The sequence below is a fragment of the Oncorhynchus gorbuscha genome, linkage group LG14 (genome assembly GCF_021184085.1).
Source record: "Oncorhynchus gorbuscha isolate QuinsamMale2020 ecotype Even-year linkage group LG14, OgorEven_v1.0, whole genome shotgun sequence".
Classification (NCBI taxonomy): domain Eukaryota; kingdom Metazoa; phylum Chordata; class Actinopteri; order Salmoniformes; family Salmonidae; genus Oncorhynchus; species Oncorhynchus gorbuscha.
The window spans coordinates 80,723,261-80,746,661 of NC_060186.1; positions in this window are offsets into that span (position 1 = coordinate 80,723,261).

Consider the following 23,401-nt stretch of genomic DNA (forward strand, 5'->3'; position numbering starts at 1 on the left):
CATATTGTACTTAGCAGACATAGCACTGGATGCTCTCTCGGGTTCTTGAAGACAAAATTCAGAATCCTTGGACTTCTTTGATCTTGCAGGAACATTAGACTTAGCTGACGTAGCAGACATGGCACTGGGTGCTCTCTCTTCAATTTCTTCCAATTCCTCAACTCCATTTTCCTCAGGAGGAACTTCCGAAGCTTTAGACTTTGCCGATCTTGCAGAAACACTGGATTGTTGGTATCTTGATGAAACGTTGGACTTAGCAGACATAGCACTGGGAGCTCGTTCCTCTGTTTCGTCCTCTGGTTCAGCAGATTCCCCTACATCCTCTTCTGCATTTTCTTCAGCAGGAATTTCTGAAGCTTTAGATTTATTGGATCTTGCAGAGACATTGGACTTAGCTGACATAGCGCTCGGTGCTCTCTCTTCAGTTTCCCCTACTTCACATTCAATGGTTTCTTCAGCAGGAACTTCTGAAGCCTCCACTTCCACTTCAGGAGGAACTTCCGGAGCTTTAGACTTTGCCGATCTTGCAGAAACATTGGATTTTTGGGATCTTGATGAAACATTGGACTTAGCAGACATAGCACTGGGAGCTCTCTCCTTAGCGACCTCCACTTCCTCTTTTGCGTTATCATCAGCTGAAGCTTGAGTTTCATTCTCAGGTTCAGCAGGAGCTTCAGACTTAGCAGACATGGCACTAAGTGCTCTCTCAGTTTCTTCTATTTCTTCTGCATTTTCCTCAGCTGGAAATCCAGAAGCTTTAGATTTTATAGATCTAGCTGAAGCATTTGACATGGCTGACATCGTACTAGCTGCTCGCTCCTCCTCTGCAGCAGGATCATCTGAAAAGTTGTATTTCTTGTGCCTTGCTGACATATTGTACTTAGCAGACATAGCACTGGATGTTCTCTCAGGTTCTTGAAGACAAAATTCAGAATGCTTGGACTTCTTTGATCTTGCAGGAACATTAGACTTAGCTGACGTAGCAGACATGGCACTGGGTGCTCTTTCCTTAGCTTCTACTTTTTCTTTGGCGGTTTCCTCAGCAGGAACTTCTGAAGCCTCTACTTCCACTTCAAGAGGAACTCCAGAAGCTTTTGATTTTGTCGATCTTGCTGAAACATTGGACTTAGCTGACATAGAACTAGCTGCTCTCTCCTCCTCTGCAGCAGGATCATCTGAAAAGTCGTATTTCTTGTGTCTTGCTGACATATTGTACTTAGCAGACATAGCACTGGATGCTCTCTCGGGTTCTTGAAGACAAAATTCAGAATCCTTGGACCTCTTTGATCTTGCATTAGACTTAGCTGACTTAGTGGCACTGGGTGCTCTCTTTTCAGGGAGGAACTTCCTTTAGACTTTGCCGATCTTGCAGAAACACTGGATTGTTGGTATCTTGATGAAACGTTGGACTTAGCATTAGACTTAGCTGACTTAGCAAACATGGCACTGGGTGTTCTCTTTTCAATTTCTGTCAATTCCTCGTCTTCATTTTCCTCAGGGGGAACTTCCAAAGCTTTGGATTTAGTTGACATAGCACTAGGAGCACGATCCTCTGTTTCCTCTGCTTCTGTGTCTTCTTCCGGTATATTTTCTGCTGTTTGTTCTGTCTCCTCTCCTGCATTTTCTTCAGTTTTTCCTTCAGCAGGAGCTTCTGACATTGCACTAGCTGCTCTCCCGGGTTCTTTCACTTCTGCGTTGTCTTCAGCATTGGAAACATTGAACTCAGCAGACATAGCACTAGATGGTCTCTTGTCAGTTTGATCCTCTTCTCCATCAGAAACATTGTATTTCTTGTATCTCGATGACCGGTTGTACTTCGAAGACATAGCGCTGGATGTTCTCTCAGTGTCTTCTCCAACACAAATTTGAGAAATCTTGGTGTTTTTTGATCTGGTAGACACATTGGACTTAGCAGACATGGCACTCGGTGCTCTCTCCTCAGCTTCTTCTTTCTGTTTTACATCTTCCTCAGGTGGATCATCAGAAACATTGGACTTCTTAGACCTCGCAGAAACATTACACTTAGCTGCTCTCGGTGATCTCTCCTCAGTTTCCCCCACATCATCTACTGCTGTAGACTTTCTTGATCTTGCTGAGGTATTAGATTTAATAGACATAGAGCTGGATGCTCTCTCTTCAGTTTGTTCTGCTTCTGCCTTTTCTTCAGCGGGAACAACTATGGATTTCTTGCATCTTGCTGAAACGGCAGACTTACCAGACAAGGCACTGGCTGCTCTAAATTCTTCTTCTGGACAGAGTTTAGAAACCTTGGACTTCTTTGATTTTGCAGAAACATTAGGCTTAGCAGACTTACCAGAAGTAGCACTGGGTGCTCTCTCTTTAGTATCCCCTGCTTTGTCTCCTGCATTTTTTTCAGCAGGAACGTCGGCAGCGGGATCATCAGAAACGTCGTATTTCATCAGTAACATCGTATTTCCTGCTGACATATTGTATTTAGCAGACGTAGCACTAGCTGCTCTCTCCTCCGCTTCATCCAATTTGTCTTCAGCGTTGTCTTCAGTAGGAACAGCAGAAACTTTGGACTTCCCTGAGGCATTCGATTTAACTGACAAAGCACTTGAAGTTGTTTTTGCGTCTTCTTCTGGTGTAACGTTTACTTCTGACATTTTGGACTGACATCTTGTTGAGACATTTGATTGAACTGACATGGCACTTGAGGATCTTTTATCTGTTTGATGTTGCTGTACTTCTACATCTTCTACAGCTGAAACATTGGACTTCCTTGACTTTGCTGAAGCATTGGATTTGACTGACATGGCACTTGATGACCATTCTCCCTTCTCCTCCTGAACTCCTGAATCCCCAATTTTGGACCTCTTGGATCTGGTAGAGACATTTGATTTGACAGACAATGAGCTCATTGCCCTCTCCTCTGGTTTGGTGTGTTTGGTTTCAGTGATCCCTGAAGGGATCCCTTCTTGACCCGTTTCCTTTTCAACTGCAGTCTTAGCATTTCCGTCATCAGCGTCCATAGAATCTCCAGCTACATCAGATGCTTCACATTTACAGTTGTTTGATTGTTGGTCATCTTGTCCATTTGCTGGTGCCCGAGACATAGCCCTAACTGACTTAGAGTGTACAGAAGATACCTTACTACTAGGAGGCCTGGGAGATAAATGTTGCATTGGTGTTGCTGCTGTGTTCAAAACAACACTTCTGGTGGGCTCCTCCTCTTCCTCCTCTTCGGCGTTACTATTCTGGGAACACGAACACGCTCTCGAAGCACTTGGTGGAAGGTCGTCGTCCTCATCATCCTGGTCTTCCCTGAGCGATGCCAGGATCTGAGAGGAAAGACTAACAGCAGACACAGGCCGCTCGTCTTCCTCCGCATCAGTGATCTTGACGCTAACCTCGCTCTGAGACTCCTTGGAAGGAGCAGAGGATGAACTATCAGCCATAGCCTCGTCGTTATCCGATGCCTGGGTTGTAATGTCAATGCTCTCGCTCTTGCCAAGGATCTCGCTCTTATCCTGGGTGGAAGCCCTACTCTTACACATGCCGGACGTCATAGTCAAGCTCATCTCACTCCTGCTGCAGCCGCGGCTGATGGTGCAGTACTCCACAGTGGTGTCGCCCCCTTCCTCCACAGTCTGTTGGAAGCAAGCAGCCTTCTCCACCATGTACTCGGTGATCTCCTCACTGGACATGGTCTCCACCGAATCTTTTTTATGGACAATGGTGTGTGAGGAGGCACTGGAGCTGGAGGAGGTGACGTGGCGGACAGTCCTCTGCCCCCCTGAAATATGGGTCTTCCTGATCTCATAGTCCTGGCAGTGGCCACAGCAGTGCTGACAGTGAGGGACGTCCAGATGCTTCTGGTGCAGTTTGGTGATGTAGGCATCGTCAGCCTCGCCTGGTGAAAGGAGCTCCGTCTCTGAACAGCTTTCCACACTACCTTGCTGAACAAAGCAGTTGTCGTGGTATCCTTGGAGGTATTCGTTGGTCGTTCCTACCGACTTCTTTATTTCTGTGGACCAATGTAGGGTCTCGTCGTTCAGTAGTCGGAAACGCACTTTCATTTCCATTGACAAGCTGCCATCTTTGTTGACTAGCACCCTTTTCTCAATGTCGTCGTGCATCAAGCCTTCACGACCAACATGGGCCGGGGATGTAGAGTTGATTGGTGGGAGTGATTTGTCAGATGATATGGAGTGCCTTGCTGACTGGTTGGATTCAGATCTTGGGTGGATGACGCTTTTCGTTGTCTCAAGTCCTAAGCTGCCTGTATTAGTGAAAAGGAGAATGATCAGTTAGGTTTATAAGAAGATTGACACTGACAATATTTATTTATTTATTTTGATCATTTAAAAAAGTTTCAACAAGTTCAATAACTTTCTTTTACAAGGATTATCTGATTTTTTTGGTTGAAGATTGATGATGATATTGATATCTATGATGACCATGATACTGACAGTTCCAAACAAAATGTTTTGCGTAACACAGTAGTAGAATTGATCAAAAATGTCTTGTAATGACAGTGTAAGACGATGTTGAGTTATATTTATACCAGTTTTCCCTGATTCCTGTCTTTCACCGGCTGTGTTGGAGAGTCCAAGAGACTTTGGACTCAGTCGTGGAAGTTTGGCATCTGAGTTTTTCCGGAAGTTCTCCAGAAGGACGGTGTGGGAGGGCTCATGGCCCACACAAATCAACACACTGGGGCACTGCAAGAGACTCTGAACACTGTCGATCTGAGGAACACACAGATAGATAGGTGAGAAGAATGTTTCCGGAAAGATTCCTAGATGAGGAAACGGACAAAGAAGAGAGTTAGTCGAAATCAGTTGTGATCTAAACTAAGATTGGTAGGTCTCTCTTGCAAGAAATGTTTTATCTTAATGCGACAAACCCTGAATAATGTTGACATAAAGAGTTGAAGAATTATAAAGTGTTAAAAGGATGCCTTATGATTATTAAGACCAAACAAATGGAATGGATATGGATTCAAAGTCGTTATGGATTACAGCCATCAACAACATGAAGATGTTAATGAGTTCAGGAAACATAAACATCTGCCATCTTAACTTTCCCACGCTAACTTTAAGGCTAATCGTTAAAACAGCATCACTTCCTTTAACTCCTGCTCCTGTTCCCACCCAAAGCTCCTCTGATATGATTAGCTTGAGTTAATTAGCCTACCATGAGAGGAAGTCTGATATGGAAAATATGTTTTAGGCATACTGCATGCTGATTTGTCTCCGTAAGACTGTAGCCCTTTCCTGGAGTCAGTGACCTCACGGGTGGAACATTATTCATATTTTTCATAATTTCATAATTCATTTGAGATTATTTATTAAAAACAGACAAGAAACCTGGTGTTTCTATGTCAAACAGGTTTGTTATATTTCAGTCTTCTGTAATTTATATAAAAGTGTAATATTGGGATGCAAACTACAAAATGGAATAAATGTCAACTCTATATCTGACATGGTACATGTGTCTTCTTCTTCTTCTTTAAGCCCATGTGTATGAGGTGTATACGTTTGTTTAAGACTACCGATAAGCACTCCGTGGTGCATTTTCTCCCTATGTAAACGCTTTGAGCATCTGTAAAAGCATTATATATCAATTCAAACAATTACTTAAAGCAGTCAAATATAACGCGACTATTGAAAAAGAATAACATTTTTTTCCATCTACCTAAATTGCATCCCAATGATTACAATCAAAAATCAAAAATAAAGATATCTGTTGATTATTTCTTGTCATGCAAACAAGTGGATTTTTTTCACCAGACAGAGATCCTATTGTCACCAGGCAAAGAGCACCAAGCATGGCTCAGCAGCCCTAGGAGTTTTCTGAGTTTGGGTGAAAGCAGGAAGGAACTACAACAGACAAGGAAACAGAGGTCTAGGTAGTGTGCAATTGGCACCAAACCAGGGGGGTGTGGGGTGGAGGGATACAGAAAACTGTGTGGAACTACTTGGATTTGTCCAATAGGAATTGGTTATTTGAGTTTTCCGTCTATTTTGCCCGTTTCCAGCCCTAGGAGTTTGCTGAATGGGCGAAAGCAGGAACCAGAGAGAGTTGTGATCACTGTAATGATCACTGTAATGATCACTGTAATGATCACTGTAATCCATTACAGATAGCATAATGACCTAGTGATTTATCTGCTCGGGTAACAAACTATTCTCCTCATTCTGTATGCTGCGTGGTTCGGCTGGAATCTCCATATTATACACTCATTGAACTTAAAATTAAGTAGTTCCAATTTACAATCCACAAATCTAACACAAATTAATCAACATGTTTTTTTTCCCTCTCCCCCACCTTTCTCTAGTTTGCAGAATAATTTGGTGAATATTTTTTAAACTTTGATTAAATATTAAAGGTTGTGCAATGTGCTATCAGAAAATACTGTACCAATGTGATGGTTTAAGTTTGGTCAGGAAACACCAGACATCAAACACCAGACATGGGAAAATACATAACAGATGAAAGCTGAAGTCATACTTGGCTGATGCCAGTTAGAGTCATCAAGCTACTTATTTTATACCTTTATTTAACTAGGCAAGTCAGTTAAGAACAAACTCTTATTTTACAATGACAGCCTAGGAACCGCAGGGTTAAACTGCCTTGTTCAGGAGCAGAAGGACAGATTTTGACCTTGTCAGCTCAGGGGGATTTGAACTTCCAACCTTTCGGTTACTAGTCCAATGTTCTAACCACTAGGCGACACTGCTGCCTCTCCACTCTAACCACTAGGCTACCCTGCCACCTCTCCACTCTAACCACTAGGCTACCCTGCCACCTCTCCACTCTAACCACTAGGCTACCCTGCTGCCCCTCCACTCTAACCACTAGGCTACCCTGCTGCCTCTCCACTCTAACCACTAGCCTACCCTGCCCCCTCTACACTCTAACCGCTAGGCTACCTGCCTCCTCTACACTCTAACCACTAGGCTACCCTGCTGCCTCTCCACTCTAACCACTAGGCTACCTGCCTCCTCTACACTCTAACCACTAGGCTACCCTGCTGCCTCTCCACTCTAACCACTAGCCTACCCTGCCCCCTCTCCACTCTAACCACTAGGCTACCCTGCCACCTCTCCACTCTAACCACTAGGCTACCCTGCTGCCCCTCCACTCTAACCACTAGGCTACCCTGCTGCCCCTCCACTCTAACCACTAGGCTACCCTGCTGCCTCTCCACTCTAACCACTAGCTTACCCTGCCCCCTCTACACTCTAACCGCTAGGCTACCTGCCTCCTCTACACTCTAACCACTAGGCTACCCTGCTGCCTCTCCACTCTAACCACTAGGCTACCCTGCTGCCTCTACACTCTAACCACTAGGCTACCCTTCTGCCTCTCCATCCTAACCACTAGGCTACCCTGCTGCCTCTCCACTCTAACCACTAGGCGACACTGCTGCCTCTCCACTCTAACCACTAGGCGACACTGCTGCCTCTCCACTCTAACCACTAGGCTACCCTGCTGCCTCTCCACTCTAACCACTAGGCGACACTGCTGCCTCTCCACTCTAACCACTAGGCTACCCTGCCGCCTCTCCACTCTAACCACTAGGCTACCCTGCCACCTCTACACTCTAACCACTAGGCTACCCTACCTCCTCTACACTCTAACCACTAGGCTACCCTACCTCCTCTACACTCTAACCACTAGGCTACCCTACCACCTCTACACTCTAACCACTAGGCTACCCTACCACCTCTACACTCTAACCACTAGGCTACCCTGCTGCCACCCTCTTAGATGTAGGCACTTCTGATGTTTTGTCATCTGGTAAAACAATCGGGATATTCCCTCACACACACACACACACACATATATATATATATGTCTGGGAGTGTGTGTGTATATATATATATCTGGGAGTGTGTGTGTATGTGTGTGTGTGTGTGTGTGTGTGTGTGTGTGTGTGTGTGTGTGTGTGTGTGTGTGTGTGTGTGTGTGTGTGTGTGTGTGTGTGTGTGTGTGTGTGTGTGTGTGTGTGTGTGTGTGTGTGTGTGTGTGTGTGTGTGTGTGTGTGTGTGTGTGTGTGTGTGTGTGTGTGTGTGTGTGTGTGTGTGTGTGTGTGTGTGTGTGTGTCTGTGTGTGTGTGTGCGTGCGTGCGTGCGTGTGTGTGTGTGTATTTAGACTGCTAGGATGTTTCAGTCCTCCTGCGTAACTATTAATCCTTGTTGAAACAGAGCTATTTTGAAAGACTAGAAGCAGGTCAGTGTTGAGAATACACAGGCTATTTGAAACCAAGAGTCGCTCAGAAATATGTCTTCCACTACAGCAACGATTAATTATCCTCATCCAGGCTACGTGTGACTGCGGATATAAGCCATTTATCTGGTTCAACTGCCAGTGTGCTTTTTACAGTTGGAAAAATACAAAATGCACTGTAAGCAGTAAGTACAACAAAATGAACAATATAACAAATATTACATTCAGAGAAGTCTTGAAGTGACTCATTTGACCTTTCAGATTTATGATTTTTGGGGGGGTTGCCGGGTTTTGATAAACTATCTGAGGATAATCAAGGGGCATGCACAGAAGAAAAATTGAATTCAACTATGACGGTGTCAACTTTTGCTGGAACTGTTAACTTTTAACTCGATCCATTATCACCCTGTGTCTGTAGGGCTTTGGTTCTGATCCATTATCACCCTGTGGCTGTAGGGGTTCTGATCCATTATCACCCTGTGTCTGTAGGGCTTTGGTTCTGATCCATTATCACCCTGTGGCTGTAGGGGTTTGGTTCTGATCCATTATCACCCTGTGTCTGTAGGGGTTCTGATGCATTATCACCCTGTCTGTAGGGGTTCTGATCCATTATCACCCTATGGCTGTAGGGGTTTGGTTCCATTATCACCCTGTGTCTGTAGGGGTTCTGATCCATTATCACCCTATGGCTGTAGGGGTTCTGATCCATTATCACCCTGTGTCTGTAGGGGTTCTGATCCATTATCACCCTGTGTCTGTAGGGGTTCTGATCCATTATCACCCTATGGCTGTAGGGGTTCTGATCCATTATCACCCTGATCCATTATCACCCTGATCACATCTGATCCATTATCACCCTGTGTCTGTAGGGGTTCTGATGCATTATCACCCTGTCTGTAGGGGTTCTGATCCATTATCACCCTATGGCTGTAGGGGTTTGGTTCCATTATCACCCTGTGTCTGTAGGGGTTCTGATCCATTATCACCCTATGGCTGTAGGGGTTCTGATCCATTATCACCCTGTGTCTGTAGGGGTTCTGATCCATTATCACCCTATGGCTGTAGGGGTTCTGATCCATTATCACCCTATGTATGTAGGGGTTTGGTTCTGATCCATTATCACCCTGTGTCTGTAGGGGTTTGGTTCTGATCCATTATCACCCTGTGTCTGTAGGGGTTCTGATCCATTATCACCCTGTGTCTGTAGGGGTTCTGATCCATTATCACCCTGTGTCTGTAGGGGTTCTGATCCATTATCACCCTGTGTCTGTAGGGGTTTGGTTCTGATCCATTATCACCCTGTGTCTGTAGGGCTTTGGTTCTGATCCATTATCACCCTGTGTCTGTAGGGGTTCTGATCCATTATCACCCTGTGTCTGTAGGGGTTTGATCCATTATCACCCTATGTCTGTAGGGGTTCTGATCCATTATCACCCTATGTCTGTAGGGGTTCTGATCCATTATCACCCTATGTCTGTAGGGGTTTGGTTCTGATCCATTATCACCCTGTGTCTGTAGGGGTTTGATCCATTATCACCCTGTGTCTGTAGGGGTTCTGATCCATTATCACCCTATGGCTGTAGGGGTTCTGATCCATTATCACCCTATGTCTGTAGGGGTTTGATCCATTATCACCCTGTGTCTGTAGGGGTTTGATCCATTATAATATATAATATATGCCATTTAGCAGACGCTTTTATCCAAAGCGACTTACAGTCATGTGTGCATACATTCTACGTATGGGTGGTCCCGGGGATCGAACCCACTACCCTGGCGTTACAAGCGCCATGCTCTACCAACTGAGCTACAGAATGTCTGTATGGGTTCTGATCCATTATCACCCTATGGCTGTAGGGGTTTGATCCATTATCACCCTGTGTCTGTAGGGGTTTGGTTCTGATCCATTATCACCCTGTGGCTGTAGGGCTTTGATCCATTATCACCCTGTGTCTGTAGGGGTTCTGATCCATTATCACCCTATGGCTGTAGGGGTTCTGATCCATTATCACCCTGTGTCTGTAGGGGTTTGGTTCTGATCCATTATCACCCTGTGGCTGTAGGGCTTTGGTTCTGATCCATTATCACCCTGTGGCTGTAGGGCTTTGATCCATTATCACCCTATGTCTGTAGGGGTTCTGATCCATTATCACCCTGTGTCTGTAGGGGTTCTGATCCATTATCACCCTATGTCTGTAGGGGTTCTGATCCATTATCACCCTATGGCTGTAGGGGTTTGGTTCTGATCCATTATCACCCTATGGCTGTAGGGGTTCTGATCCATTATCACCCTGTGTCTGTAGGGGTTTGGTTCTGATCCATTATCACCCTGTGTCTGTAGGGGTTCTGATCCATTATCACCCTGTGTCTGTAGGGGTTCTGATCCATTATCACCCTATGGCTGTAGGGGTTCTGATCCATTATCACCCTGTGTCTGTAGGGGTTTGGTTCTGATCCATTATCACCCTGTGTCTGTAGGGGTTCTGATCCATTATCACCCTGTGTCTGTAGGGGTTTGGTTCTGATCCATTATCACCCTGTGTCTGTAGGGGTTCTGATCCATTATCACCCTATGGCTGTAGGGGTTCTGATCCATTATCACCCTGTGTCTGTAGGGGTTCTGATCCATTATCACCCTGTGTCTGTAGGGGTTTGGTTCTGATGCATCCTTGGGGAGTTTCAGTAGCGGTGTCGGTGCCACTAACAGAGTGAAGTAGAGAGCAGTACAGTATGATCATCCTGGGTAGAATAGGGCAGGAGGACAGGTCGCCTAGTGGTTAAGAGCATTGGGCCAGTAAACAAAATATCACTCGTTTGAATCCACAAGCTGACAAAAGCAACAAAAATCTGTCTGAACCCTTGAGCAAGGCACTTAACTGTCATTGCTCCTGTAATTTGCTTTAGATAAGCAAGTCTGCTAAGTTACATAAATTACTAATAGGATACGACAGACAGGAAATGCCTGGACTGGTACAAGACAAGCCAGAGTGATCTCTGCCTCTTAAAGAGATAGGCTTTAACAAAAGATGAAGGTTCTCCTACTGTAATTAATACAAATCGGTTTTGAATAGAAAAATGGAATCTTAGCATATCAGGGTTGACGGGGCTTTGGTAAAGATAAAGTAATCATAACTCCTGCCACTAGAGGCCTCTCTTTCACGCTCACATTTCCAGGCCTCTCTCACAGGCAATTGGAGATGGGAAAAAAAACAAGAAAACTGCTCTCAAATCTCCACACTGTTGCGTAACATTTTCCAAACCAAATTATTCATGTGATGACTAAAAACAATTCTTACACATTCTGTTTATTTCCTGGTTATTATGTCTTGTGATATATGTTATTTCATATGCTATGTATGACTGTCCTTTGTGACAAAGCAAATGTCTCTACGAGATATTGAATTATTTGATTCGATTCTGTTCTATTCCATTCTATTCTATTCCATTCCGTTCTATTCTGTTCAATTCTATTCTGTTCTATTCCATTCTGTTCTATTCTATTCTGTTCTATTCCATTCTATTCTGTTCTATTCTATTCTGTTCTATTCCATTCTGTTCTATTCTATTCTGTTCTATTCTGTTCTATTCCATTCTGTTCTATTCTATTCTGTTCTATTCCATTCTATTCTGTTCTATTCTATTCTGTTCTATTCCATTCTATTCTGTTCTATTCTATTCTGTTCTATTCCATTCTATTCTGTTCTATTCCATTCTATTCTATTTTATTCTATTCTGTTCTATTCCATTCTATTATGTTCTGTTCTATTCCATTCTATTATGTTCTATTCTATTCTGTTCTATTCTATTCTGTTCTATTCCATTCTATTCTGTTCTATTCCATTCTATTCTGTTCTATTCCATTCTATTCTATTTTATTCTATTCTGTTCTATTCCATTCTATTATGTTCTGTTCTATTCCATTCTATTATGTTCTATTCTATTCTGTTCTATTCTATTCTGTTCTATTCTGTTCTATTCCATTCTATTCTGTTCTATTCCATTCTATTCTATTTTATTCTATTCTGTTCTATTCCATTCTATTCTGTTCTGTTCTGTTCTATTCCATTCCATTCTGTTCTATTCCATTCTATTCGATTTGATTCTATTCTGTTCTATTCAATTCTATTCTGTTCGATTCTATTCCATTCTATTCTGTTCTGTTATATTCCATTCTATTCTGTTCTATTCCATTCTATTATGTTCTATTCTATTGTGTTCTATTCCATTCTATTCTGTTCTATTCCATTCTGTTCTATTCTATTGTGTTCTATTCCATTTCATTCTGTTATATTCCATTCCATTCTGTTCTATTCTATTCTGTTCTATTCCATTCCATTCTGTTCTATTCCATTCCATTCTATTCTATTCTATTCTATTCTATTCTATTCTGTTCTATTCCATTCCATTCTGTTCTATTCCATTCTGTTCTATTCCATTCTATTCTGTTCTATTCCATTCTATTATGTTCTATTCTATTGTGTTCTATTCCATTCTATTCTGTTCTATTGCATTCTGTTCTATTCTATTGTGTTCTATTCCATTTCATTCTCTTATAATCCATTCCATTCCATTCTGTTCTATTCCATTCTGTTCTATTCTATTCTGTTCTATTCCATTCCATTCTGTTCTATTCCATTCTATTCTATTCTGTTCTATTCCATTCTATTCTATTCTATTCTGTTCTATTCCATTCTATTTTGTTCTATTCTATTCTATTCTGTTCTATTCCATTCCATTCTGTTCTATTCCATTCTATTCTATTCTATTCTGTTCTATTCCATTCTATTCTATTCTATTCTGTTCTATTCCATTCTATTTTGTTCTATTCTATTCTGTTCTATTCCATTCCATTCCATTCCATTCCATTCTATTCTATTGCAACAGACAGCCGGTCCCTGGTGTCACCTTGTGTCCCTCCAGAGTGTACAGCTTCCTGATGTGGTACTGCATGAACTCAGACAGCTCCTCCAGAAACAGGCTCAGGCTGCGGAGAGTCCTGCGATGGAGCACGATGGTCCTCTGAACAGAGAGGTCGCTATTCTTCACCAGTACCACCTTCTTGTTGTGCCTGGTGAGGTGCTGGTGGTCAGAGGCCTCAGCTGTGGGCTCGTCGGGCCGGGCAGGTCGCTTGCGGACATACTTCTGGGGGTGCTGGTGGTCAGAGGCCTCAGCAGTGGGCTCGTCAGGCCGGGCAGGTCGCCTGCGGACATACTGCTGGGGGTGCTGGTGGCCAGAGGACTCAGCAGTGGGCTCGTCAGGCCGGGCAGGTGTCCTGCGGACATACTGCTGTGGGTGGTGGACCGGAGGGAGGTACCAGGCTGAAGGCTCTCTCTGGGCCTCTCTCTGGGCCTCTCTCTGGGCCTCTCTCTGGATCTCCTGTTTGGCCTCCGTGGCCTGGGCACACAGGTAGCACCCTTGGTCCTCCAGGGGCTCCTGGTAAGTGCTACCCCCACTATGGGAAGATCTGCTGGGGGACGGCGTGGGGGCAGAACGCAGCACGAAGGGGAGTGAGAGTTTGGGGTGGTGGTGGTGGTGGCCATCGTCATCCAAGATGGCATCGAAGCACTGGAAGCTGCGCTTATGGGAAGACATCTTTATTACTTCCTGTCCAACGGCTGTTACTTCCTAGTCAGTCCCCGTCACTGGATGAAGTTATCTCAGTCGAGAGAAGGTGAGGGGCAGGTGGCTGTTGTCATGGTTACGCTGGCTGGTTGTCTAGGGGCAGGTGGCTGTTGTCATGGTTACGCTGGCTGGTTGTCTAGGGGTAGGTGGTTGTTGTCATGGTTACGCTGGCTGGTTGTCTAGGGGCAGGTGGTTGTTGTCATGGTTACGCTGGCTGGTTGTCTAGGGGCCGGTGGTTGTTGTCATGGTTACGCTGGCTGGTTCTCTAGGGGCAGGTGGTTGTTGTCATGGTTACGCTGGCTGGTTGTCTAGGGGCGGGTGGCTGTTGTCATGGTTACGCTGGCTGGTTCTCTAGGGGCGGGTGGTCCACACAGTGTCTGTGTTCCTCTTATTGGCCCAACACTGGAAGAGAGGAAGGAGAGAGAAGGTTAACAGGGGCTAATGATGATGATGCAATCAAAAAACGGGATTTCCCTCTGTTTTATATATTATATATATTTATATATATGTGTGTTTTATATATTATATATATTTATATATATGTGTGTTTTATATATTTCTACAAACTGTGAGGTTGGAATAATACTGGGAAATTGTGAAAATTCTGATGCACTTTTAGTGTAAGAGCTGTTTGAAAAGACCACCTGAAGTGTCAAATAATTTAGCTGGGGTGGGGGTGGGGGTGTGGGGGGGTGCTGGACCACCTGACAACATCACCAGGTGGTATAAGTGAATAGACCAATAACAAAGAGAGTTTCAAAACTCTCTGCCAACAACAGCTGGTTTTCAGGTTACGTTAGACTCTTCCAATGAGGCCCGTCACTCAGACCACTCCCAGAGACAGGTTACGTTAGAGTCTTCCAATGAGGCCCGTCACTCAGACCAGAGACCGGTTACGTTAGAGTCTTCCAATGAGGCCCGTCACTCAGACCACTCCCAGAGACAGGTTACGTTAGAGTCTTCCAATGAGGCCCGTCACTCAGACCACTCCCAGAGACAGGTTACGTTAGAGTCTTCCAATGAGGCCCGTCACTCAGACCAGAGACAGGTTACGTTAGAGTCTTCCAATGAGGCCTGTCACTCAGACCAGAGACAGGTTACGTTAGAGTCTTCCAATGAGGCCCGTCACTCAGACCAGAGACAGGTTACGTTAGAGTCTTCCAATGAGGCCCGTCACTCAGACCACTCCCAGAGACAGGTTACGTTAGAGTCTTCCAATGAGGCCCGTCACTCAGACCACTCCCAGAGACAGGTTACGTTAGAGTCTTCCAATGAGGCCCGTCACTCAGACCAGAGACAGGTTACGTTAGAGTCTTCCAATGAGGCCCGTCACTCAGACCAGAAACAGGTTACGTTAGACTCTTCCAATGAGGCCCGTCACTCAGACCAGAGACAGGTTACGTTAGAGTCTTCCAATGAGGCCCGTCACTCAGACCAGAGACAGGTTACGTTAGAGTCTTCCAATGAGGCCCGTCACTCAGACCAGAAACAGGTTACGTTAGACTCTTCCAATGAGGCCCGTCACTCAGACCAGAGACAGGTTACGTTAGACTCTTCCAATGAGGCCAGTCACTCAGACCAGAGACAGGTTACGTTAGACTCTTCCAATGAGGCCCGTCACTCAGACCAGAGAAAGGTTACGTTAGACTCTTCCAATGAGGCCCGTCACTCAGACCAGAAACAGGTTACGTTAGAGTCTTCCAATGAGGCCCGTCACTCAGACCACTAACAGAAACAGTCAGAGCAAAAATTCTTGCTTGAGAATTTTTTCGCTTAAGAAGCTTTTTTTTTGGTTTCATTTTGACCGTATTAATTGAAAACAATCATAGTTCTGGTACTTAATTGCTACGCAGAATATATGTTATATCCCCCCTCAGACATTATTGCATGTATGATAGAACAACAGTACTTCTCCCGTTCGGTGTTCACTGAAACATTACATACTGAACATATTCTGTATATCCTTAAACAGATGAATATAAAGGAAGGAGTCATACAACATACAACATACAACATACAATATACAACATACAATATACAACATACAACATACAACATGCAACATACAATATACAACATACAATATACAACATACAACATGCAACATGCAACATACAATATACAACATGCAGCATACAATATACAACATGCAACATGCAACATACAACATACAACATGCAACATACAACATGCAACATACAACATACAATATACAACATACAACATACAACATGCAACATACAACATACAACATACAATATACAACATACAACATACAATATACAACATGCAACATGCAACATACAACATACAACATACAACATACAACATGCAATATACAACATGCAACATACAATATACAACATACAACATACAACATACAACATACAACATGCAACATGCAACATACAACATACAATATACAACATACAACATGCAACATGCAACATACAACATACAATATACAACATACAACATACAATATACAACATACAACATGCAACATGCAACATACAACATACAATATACAACATACAACATACAATATACAATATACAACATACAACATGCAACATGCAACATGCAACATACAACATACAACATGCAATATACAACATACAACATACAACATACAATATACAACATACAATATACAACATACAATATACAACATACAACATACAATATACAACATACAACATACAATATACAACATACAACATGCAACATGCAACATACAACATACAACATACAACATACAACATGCAATATACAACATACAACATACAATATACAACATACAATATACAATATACAACATACAATATACAACATACAATATACAACATACAACATACAACATACAACATGCAACATGCAACATACAATATACAACATACAACATACAATATACAACATGCAACATGCAACATGCAACATACAATATACAACATACAACATACAATACACAACATACAACATGCAACATGCAACATACAACATACAACATACAATATACAACATGCAACATGCAACATGCAACATGCAACATGCAACATACAACATGCAACATGCAACATACAACATGCAACATACAACATACAACATACAACATGCAATGTACAACATACAACATACAACATACAATATACAACATACAACATGCAACATACAACATACAACATACAACATACAACATGCAACATACAACATACAACATGCAATATACAACATACAACATACAACATACAATATACAACATACAATATACAACATACAACATACAACATACAACATACAATATACAATATACAACATACAACATACAACATACAACATACAACATACAACACGCCTCGTTGCCTAGTTAAATAATGGTTACATACGAGAGAGCTTGGCAGTAGGCCTCATCTTTAGGTATAAACCCATTTAAATAGAGCTATTTATATTTACTGTCATTCGTAAGGAACCATTGCAGGGCAATGTCAAGGCTTGATACTGTGCTTTGAATATGATCATGCACATTTGTAACTTTGTCTACAAACACTGACAGCGTTGTTGACAACATTGGCCTTAAGTTGTTACATGCGACTTTGCTTTGGGATCTTTTAAGGAATGCTGTGATTTTTGCATAACATTCATGGAAGGTGAGGACAGACAGGTAGAGAGGACAGACAGGTAGAGAGGACAGACAGGTGGAGAGGACAGACAGGTAGAGAGGACAGACAGGTAGAGAGGACAGACAGGTGGAGAGGACAAACAGATAGAGAGGACAGACAGGTGGAGAGGACAGACAGGTAGAGAGGACAAACAGATAGAGAGGACAGACAGGTAGAGAGGACAGACAGGGATAAAGAGGACAGACAGGGATAAAGACGACAGACAGGGATAAAGAGGACAGACAGGGATAGAGAGGACAGACAGGGTTAAAGAGGACAGACAGGGTTAAAGAGGACAGACAGGGATAAAGAGGACAGACAGGGATAAAGAGGACAGACAGGTAGAGAGGACAGACAGGGATAAAGAGGACAGACAGGGATAAAGAGGACAGACAGGGTTCAAGAGGACAGACAGGGTTAAAGAGGACAGACAGGGATAAAGAGGACAGACAGGTAGAGAGGACAGACAGGGATAAAGAGGACAGACAGGGATAAACAGGACAGACAGGTTTAAAGAGGACAGACAGGGATAAAGAGGACAGACAGGTAGAGAGGACAGACAGGGATAAAGAGGACAGACAGGGATAAAGAGGACAGACAGGTAGAGAGGACAGACAGGGATAAAGATGACAGACAGGGATAAAGAGGACAGACAGGTAGAGAGGACAGACATGGATAAAGAGGACAGACAGGGATAAAGAGGACAGACAGGTAGAGAGGACAGACAGGGATAAAGAGGACAGACAGGTAGAGAGGACAGACAGGGTTAAAGAGGACAGACAGGTAGAGAGGACAGACAGGGTTAAAGAGGACAGACAGGTAGAGAGGACAGACAGGGATAAAGAGGACAGACAGGTAGAGAGGACAGACAGGGTTAAAGAGGACAGACAGGGATAAAGAGGACAGACAGGGATAAAGAGGACAGACAGGTAGAGAGGACAGACAGGGATAAAGAGGACAGACAAGGTTAAAGAGGACAGACAGGGATAAAGAGGACAGACAGGGATAAAGAGGACAGACAGGTAGAGAGGACAGACAGGGATAAAGAGGACAGACGGGGTTAAAGAGGACAGACAGGTAGAGAGGACAGACAGGGATAAAGAGGACAGACAGGTAGAGAGGACAGACATGGATAAAGAGGACAGACAGGGATAAAGAGGACAGACAGGGATAAAGAGGACAGACAGGTAAAGAGGACAGACAGGGATAAAGAGGACAGACAGGTAGATGGAGACCAGGACAGAGAGAGTTAAAGAGGACAGGTAGATAGAGACCAGGACAGACAGGTAGAGAGGACATACAGGTAGATGGAGACCAGGACAGAGAGAGTTAAAGAGGACAGGTAGATAGAGACCAGGACAGACAGGTAGAGAGGACATACAGGTAGATGGAGACCAGGACAGAGAGAGTTAAAGAGGACAGGTAGATAGAGACCAGGACAGACAGGTAGAGAGGACAGACAGGTAGATGGAGACCAGGACAGAGAGAGTTAAAGAGGACAGGTAGATAGAGACCAGGACAGACAGAGTTAAAGAGGACAGCTAGATGGAGACCAGGACAGGCAGAGATAAAGAGGACAGGTAGATGGAGACCAGGACAGACAAAGAGGACAGAGCTAGAGAGCAGGAGAGAGGGATAAAGAGGACAGAGGTAGAGAGCAGGAGAGAGGGATAAAGAGGACAGAGGTAGAGAGCAGGAGAGAGGGATAAAGAGGACAGAGGTAGAGAGCAGGAGAGAGGGATAAAGAGGACAGAGGTAGAGAGCAGGAGAGAGGGATAAAGAGGACAGAGGTAGAGAGCAGGAGAGAGGGATAAAGAGGACAGAGGTAGAGAGCAGGAGAGAGAGTTAAAGAGGACAGGCAGCAACAGAGGTAAGCTTCATGTGACTTTATGTAAAGAGCTTAGGCTTCGCGAGCCGACCGCTTCAAGAACAGAGAAAGTGGACCTGTCCTTGGCTTCATCTACTCTAAGTCACTGTGCTGAAGATGAAAGCATTACAAGTTATTGTTCAATATATACATTTTCCCCATAATGCCAATATCAACCAGTTCAACAAATTGTACACAATACACAAATACAGCACAGTGTATAGTACATTACATAAATACAGTACTGTGTACTGTACACTAAATAAACATTTACATTACATTTAAGTCATTTAGCAGACGCTCTTATCCAGAGCGACTTACAAATTGGTGCATTCACCTTATGACATCCAGTGGAACAGTCACTTTACAATAGTGCATCTAAATCTTAAAGGGGGGGGGGGTGAGAGGGATTACTTATCCTATCCTAGGTATTCCTTAAAGAGGTGGGGTTTCAGGTGTCTCCGGAAGGTGGTGATTGACTCCGCTGTCCTGGCGTCGTGAGGGAGTTTGTTCCGCCATTGGGGGGCCAAATACAGTACTGTGTACTGTACACTACATAAATACAGTACTGTGTACTGTACACTACATAAATACAGTACACTACATAAATACAGTACACTACATGAATACATTACTGTGTACTGTACACTACATAAATACAGCACACTACATAAATACAGTACACTACATAAATACAGTACACTACATAAATACAGTACACTACATGAATACAGTACACTACATAAATACAGCACATTACATAAATACAGTACACTACATAAATACAGTACACTACATAAATAGAGTACTGTGTACTGTACACTACATAAATAGAGTACTGTGTACTGTACACTACATAAATACAGTACACTACATAAATACAGTACACTACATAAATACAGTACACTACATGAATACATTACTGTGTACTGTACACTACATAAATACAGCACACTACATAAATACAGTACACTACATAAATACAGTACACTACATAAATACAGTACACTACATAAATACAGTACTGTGTACTGTACACTACATAAATACAGTACACTACATAAATACAGTACACTACATAAATACAGTACTGTGTACTGTACACTACATAAATACAGTACACTACATAAATACAGTACACTACATAAATACAGTACTGTGTACAGTACACTACATAAATACTGTACACTACATAAATACAGTACACTACATAAATACATTACTGTGTACTGTACACTACATAAATACAGTATACATTCAGTAGTGTGAAAAGACAGAATGGTTGTCTCTTGCAGAACTCATTCAGTAGTGTGAAAAGACAGAATGGTTGTCTCTTGCAGAACTCATTCAGTAGTGTGAAAAGACAGAATGGTTGTCTCTTGCAGAACTCATTCAGTAGTGTGAAAAGACAGAATGGTTGTCTCTTGCAGAACTCATTCAGTAGTGTGAAAAGACAGAATGGTTGTCTCTTGCAGAACTCATTCAGTAGTGTGAAAAGACAGAATGGTTGTCTCTTGCAGAACTCATTCAGTAGTGTGAAAAGACAGAATGGTTGTCTCTTGCAGAACTCATTCAGTAGTGTGAAAAGACAGAATGGTTGTCTCTTGCAGAACTCATTCAGTAGTGTGAAAAGACAGAATGGTTGTCTCTTGCAGAACTCATTCAGTAGTGTGAAAAGACAGAATGGTTGTCTCTTGCAGAACTCATTCAGTACAGTGAAGAGACAGAAGATCAATATAGATGCCGTAGTCTGACAGAAAATAAACCTTGTCCATTAAATCCACATCAGTCCGTGTAAATGAAGAGGAAGAAACAGATTAAAGAAGAATTTTCAAGCCTTGAGACAAACAAGACATGGTTATTTGTTCGTATTCAATAGTATTTTATAGTATTTTTAAGCCTTGAGACATGGATTGTGTCTGCGTGCCATTCAGAGGGTGAATGGGCAAGACAAAAGATTGAAGTGCCTTTTAACAGGGTATGGTAGTAGGCGCCAGGTGCACCGGTTTGAGTGTTTCAAGAACTGCAACGTTGCTGGGTTTTTCACGCTCAACTGTTTCCCGTGTGTATCAGGAATCATTCACCACCCAAAGGACATCCACCCAACTTGACATAGCTGTGGGAAACATTGGAGTCAACATGGGCCAGCATCCCATGTTGACACCTTGTAGTCCATCGCTGTACGAATTGAGGCTGTTCTGAGGGAGGGCAAAAGGGGGTGCAACTCAATATTCCTAATGTTTGGTAGACTCAGAGTAGATCAACAAGTTTACACCTGGGTCGGTTTAAAATACCTTTTTTCTTAATTGTTCACAATCTAGTATCCTGTGATAGTTCACTCCTGTTGTGCATTCAGCATGAGGGAAGCTCCCTCCATTCTTAAACAGTCACCTCTGTCACCTCCACCTAGAGTCACCTCTCCACTGTGATCACTGATGTGATTCAAAATGGCTGCCGCAAAATAGCTGCCGTGCGTCACACCCTGCTTTTTGCAACTACTTTGAACATCTGGTAAAGTACTAAACCAATCCATAGTAAAAAAAAAAAAAAAAAAAAAAACTTTTTTTTTAAATGACCTCAAAATGGCCTCCTGAGGTGCTGCTGACAATAACATTCCATTGCACTTGTTTAATGTTCAGACTAGGCATTTAGTATACACCCTCTTCAAATCAAATCAAATGTATTTATATAGCCCTTCGTACATCAGCTGATATCTCAAAGTGCTGTACAGAAACCCAGCCTAAAACCCCCAAACAGCAAGCAATGCAGGTGTAGAAGCACGGTGGCTAGGAAAAACTCCCTAGAAAGGCCAAAACCTAGGAAGAAACCTAGAGAGGAACCAGGCTATGTGGGGTGGCCAGTCCTCTTCTGGCTGTGCCGGGTGGAGATTATAACAGAACATGGCCAAGATGTTCAAATGTTCATAAATGACCAGCATGGTCCAATAATACCTTTCTATTAAAGATGCTATTAGATTGGAGATGACCAACATTCTCCTCACCTTTCACTTTGATAAATGTTCATAAAGACGAGGAAAAAACTAAATCATTCTTGATTATCTCATCTTGCCCCACGAGATGTCATGGCTGACAATCTTGGGTCCCAGAAGGAGTGAGGGGAGGGAATTGCAAACAACATCCTCCGACCTGGTAGAGGTCAGGAACGAAGACAGCCTTATCTATTGTAGTTTGTGACACAAATAGCACCCCTATCCCCTATGTAGTGCACTTCTTTAGACCAGTGACCGTAGAGCTGGTCGACTTTCCTGCAGCCGAACGATGATGATGTGGGCTCTCGTCCAAAGTAGTGCACTGTTTAGGGAATAACTGCTATTTGTGGCCCTAGTTCACCACGGGTCTTTTCCTCTTCTGCTCATGACCAGATCATCCATATTGTCAACATCAAGGGCACATGTGGTCCTTCTGTAGCTCAGTTGGTAGAGCATGGCGCTTGTAACGCCAGGGTAGTGGGTTCGATCCCCGGGACCACCCATACGTAGAATGTATGCACACATGACTGTAAGTCGCTTTGGATAAAAGCGTCTGCTAAATGGCATATATTATATTATTATTATATTACATCCTCACATTATTTCACCTTGTCAGCTCGGCTCTCCCCTAGGTTACCTGTCAATACCTTGGCTGCAATGAACATCGAATAAATGGAACCAGTGAAAAGAGAACAGATTGCATTGTTGCTGCATCTAATACTTTCTATTGGTTTCACAGATAGTTAAAATTGTGCAAAAAAAAAAAAAAAAACATATTTTATACTATATCTTTTCATCAACAAAAACGTGGTTCTTTTGATAGCAACATTTGGTCTTTACTGAACCAATGACCAATGAGGTCATTCCCTCAACCTTTTGAGTTCTTCTCCCAACAATCTTAACTTTTGCTGCCCTGCGGATAACAGGTCATCGCTGTGTGGAACAGATAGTCTTAGCCCCAGATTTACACTACTAAGCATCTGCACCAGGCACGAAGTTTAGATTACTATTTCAGTAAGGGATTTAACACAGAGACAACTATCTGTACTAGTAAGGGATTTAACACAG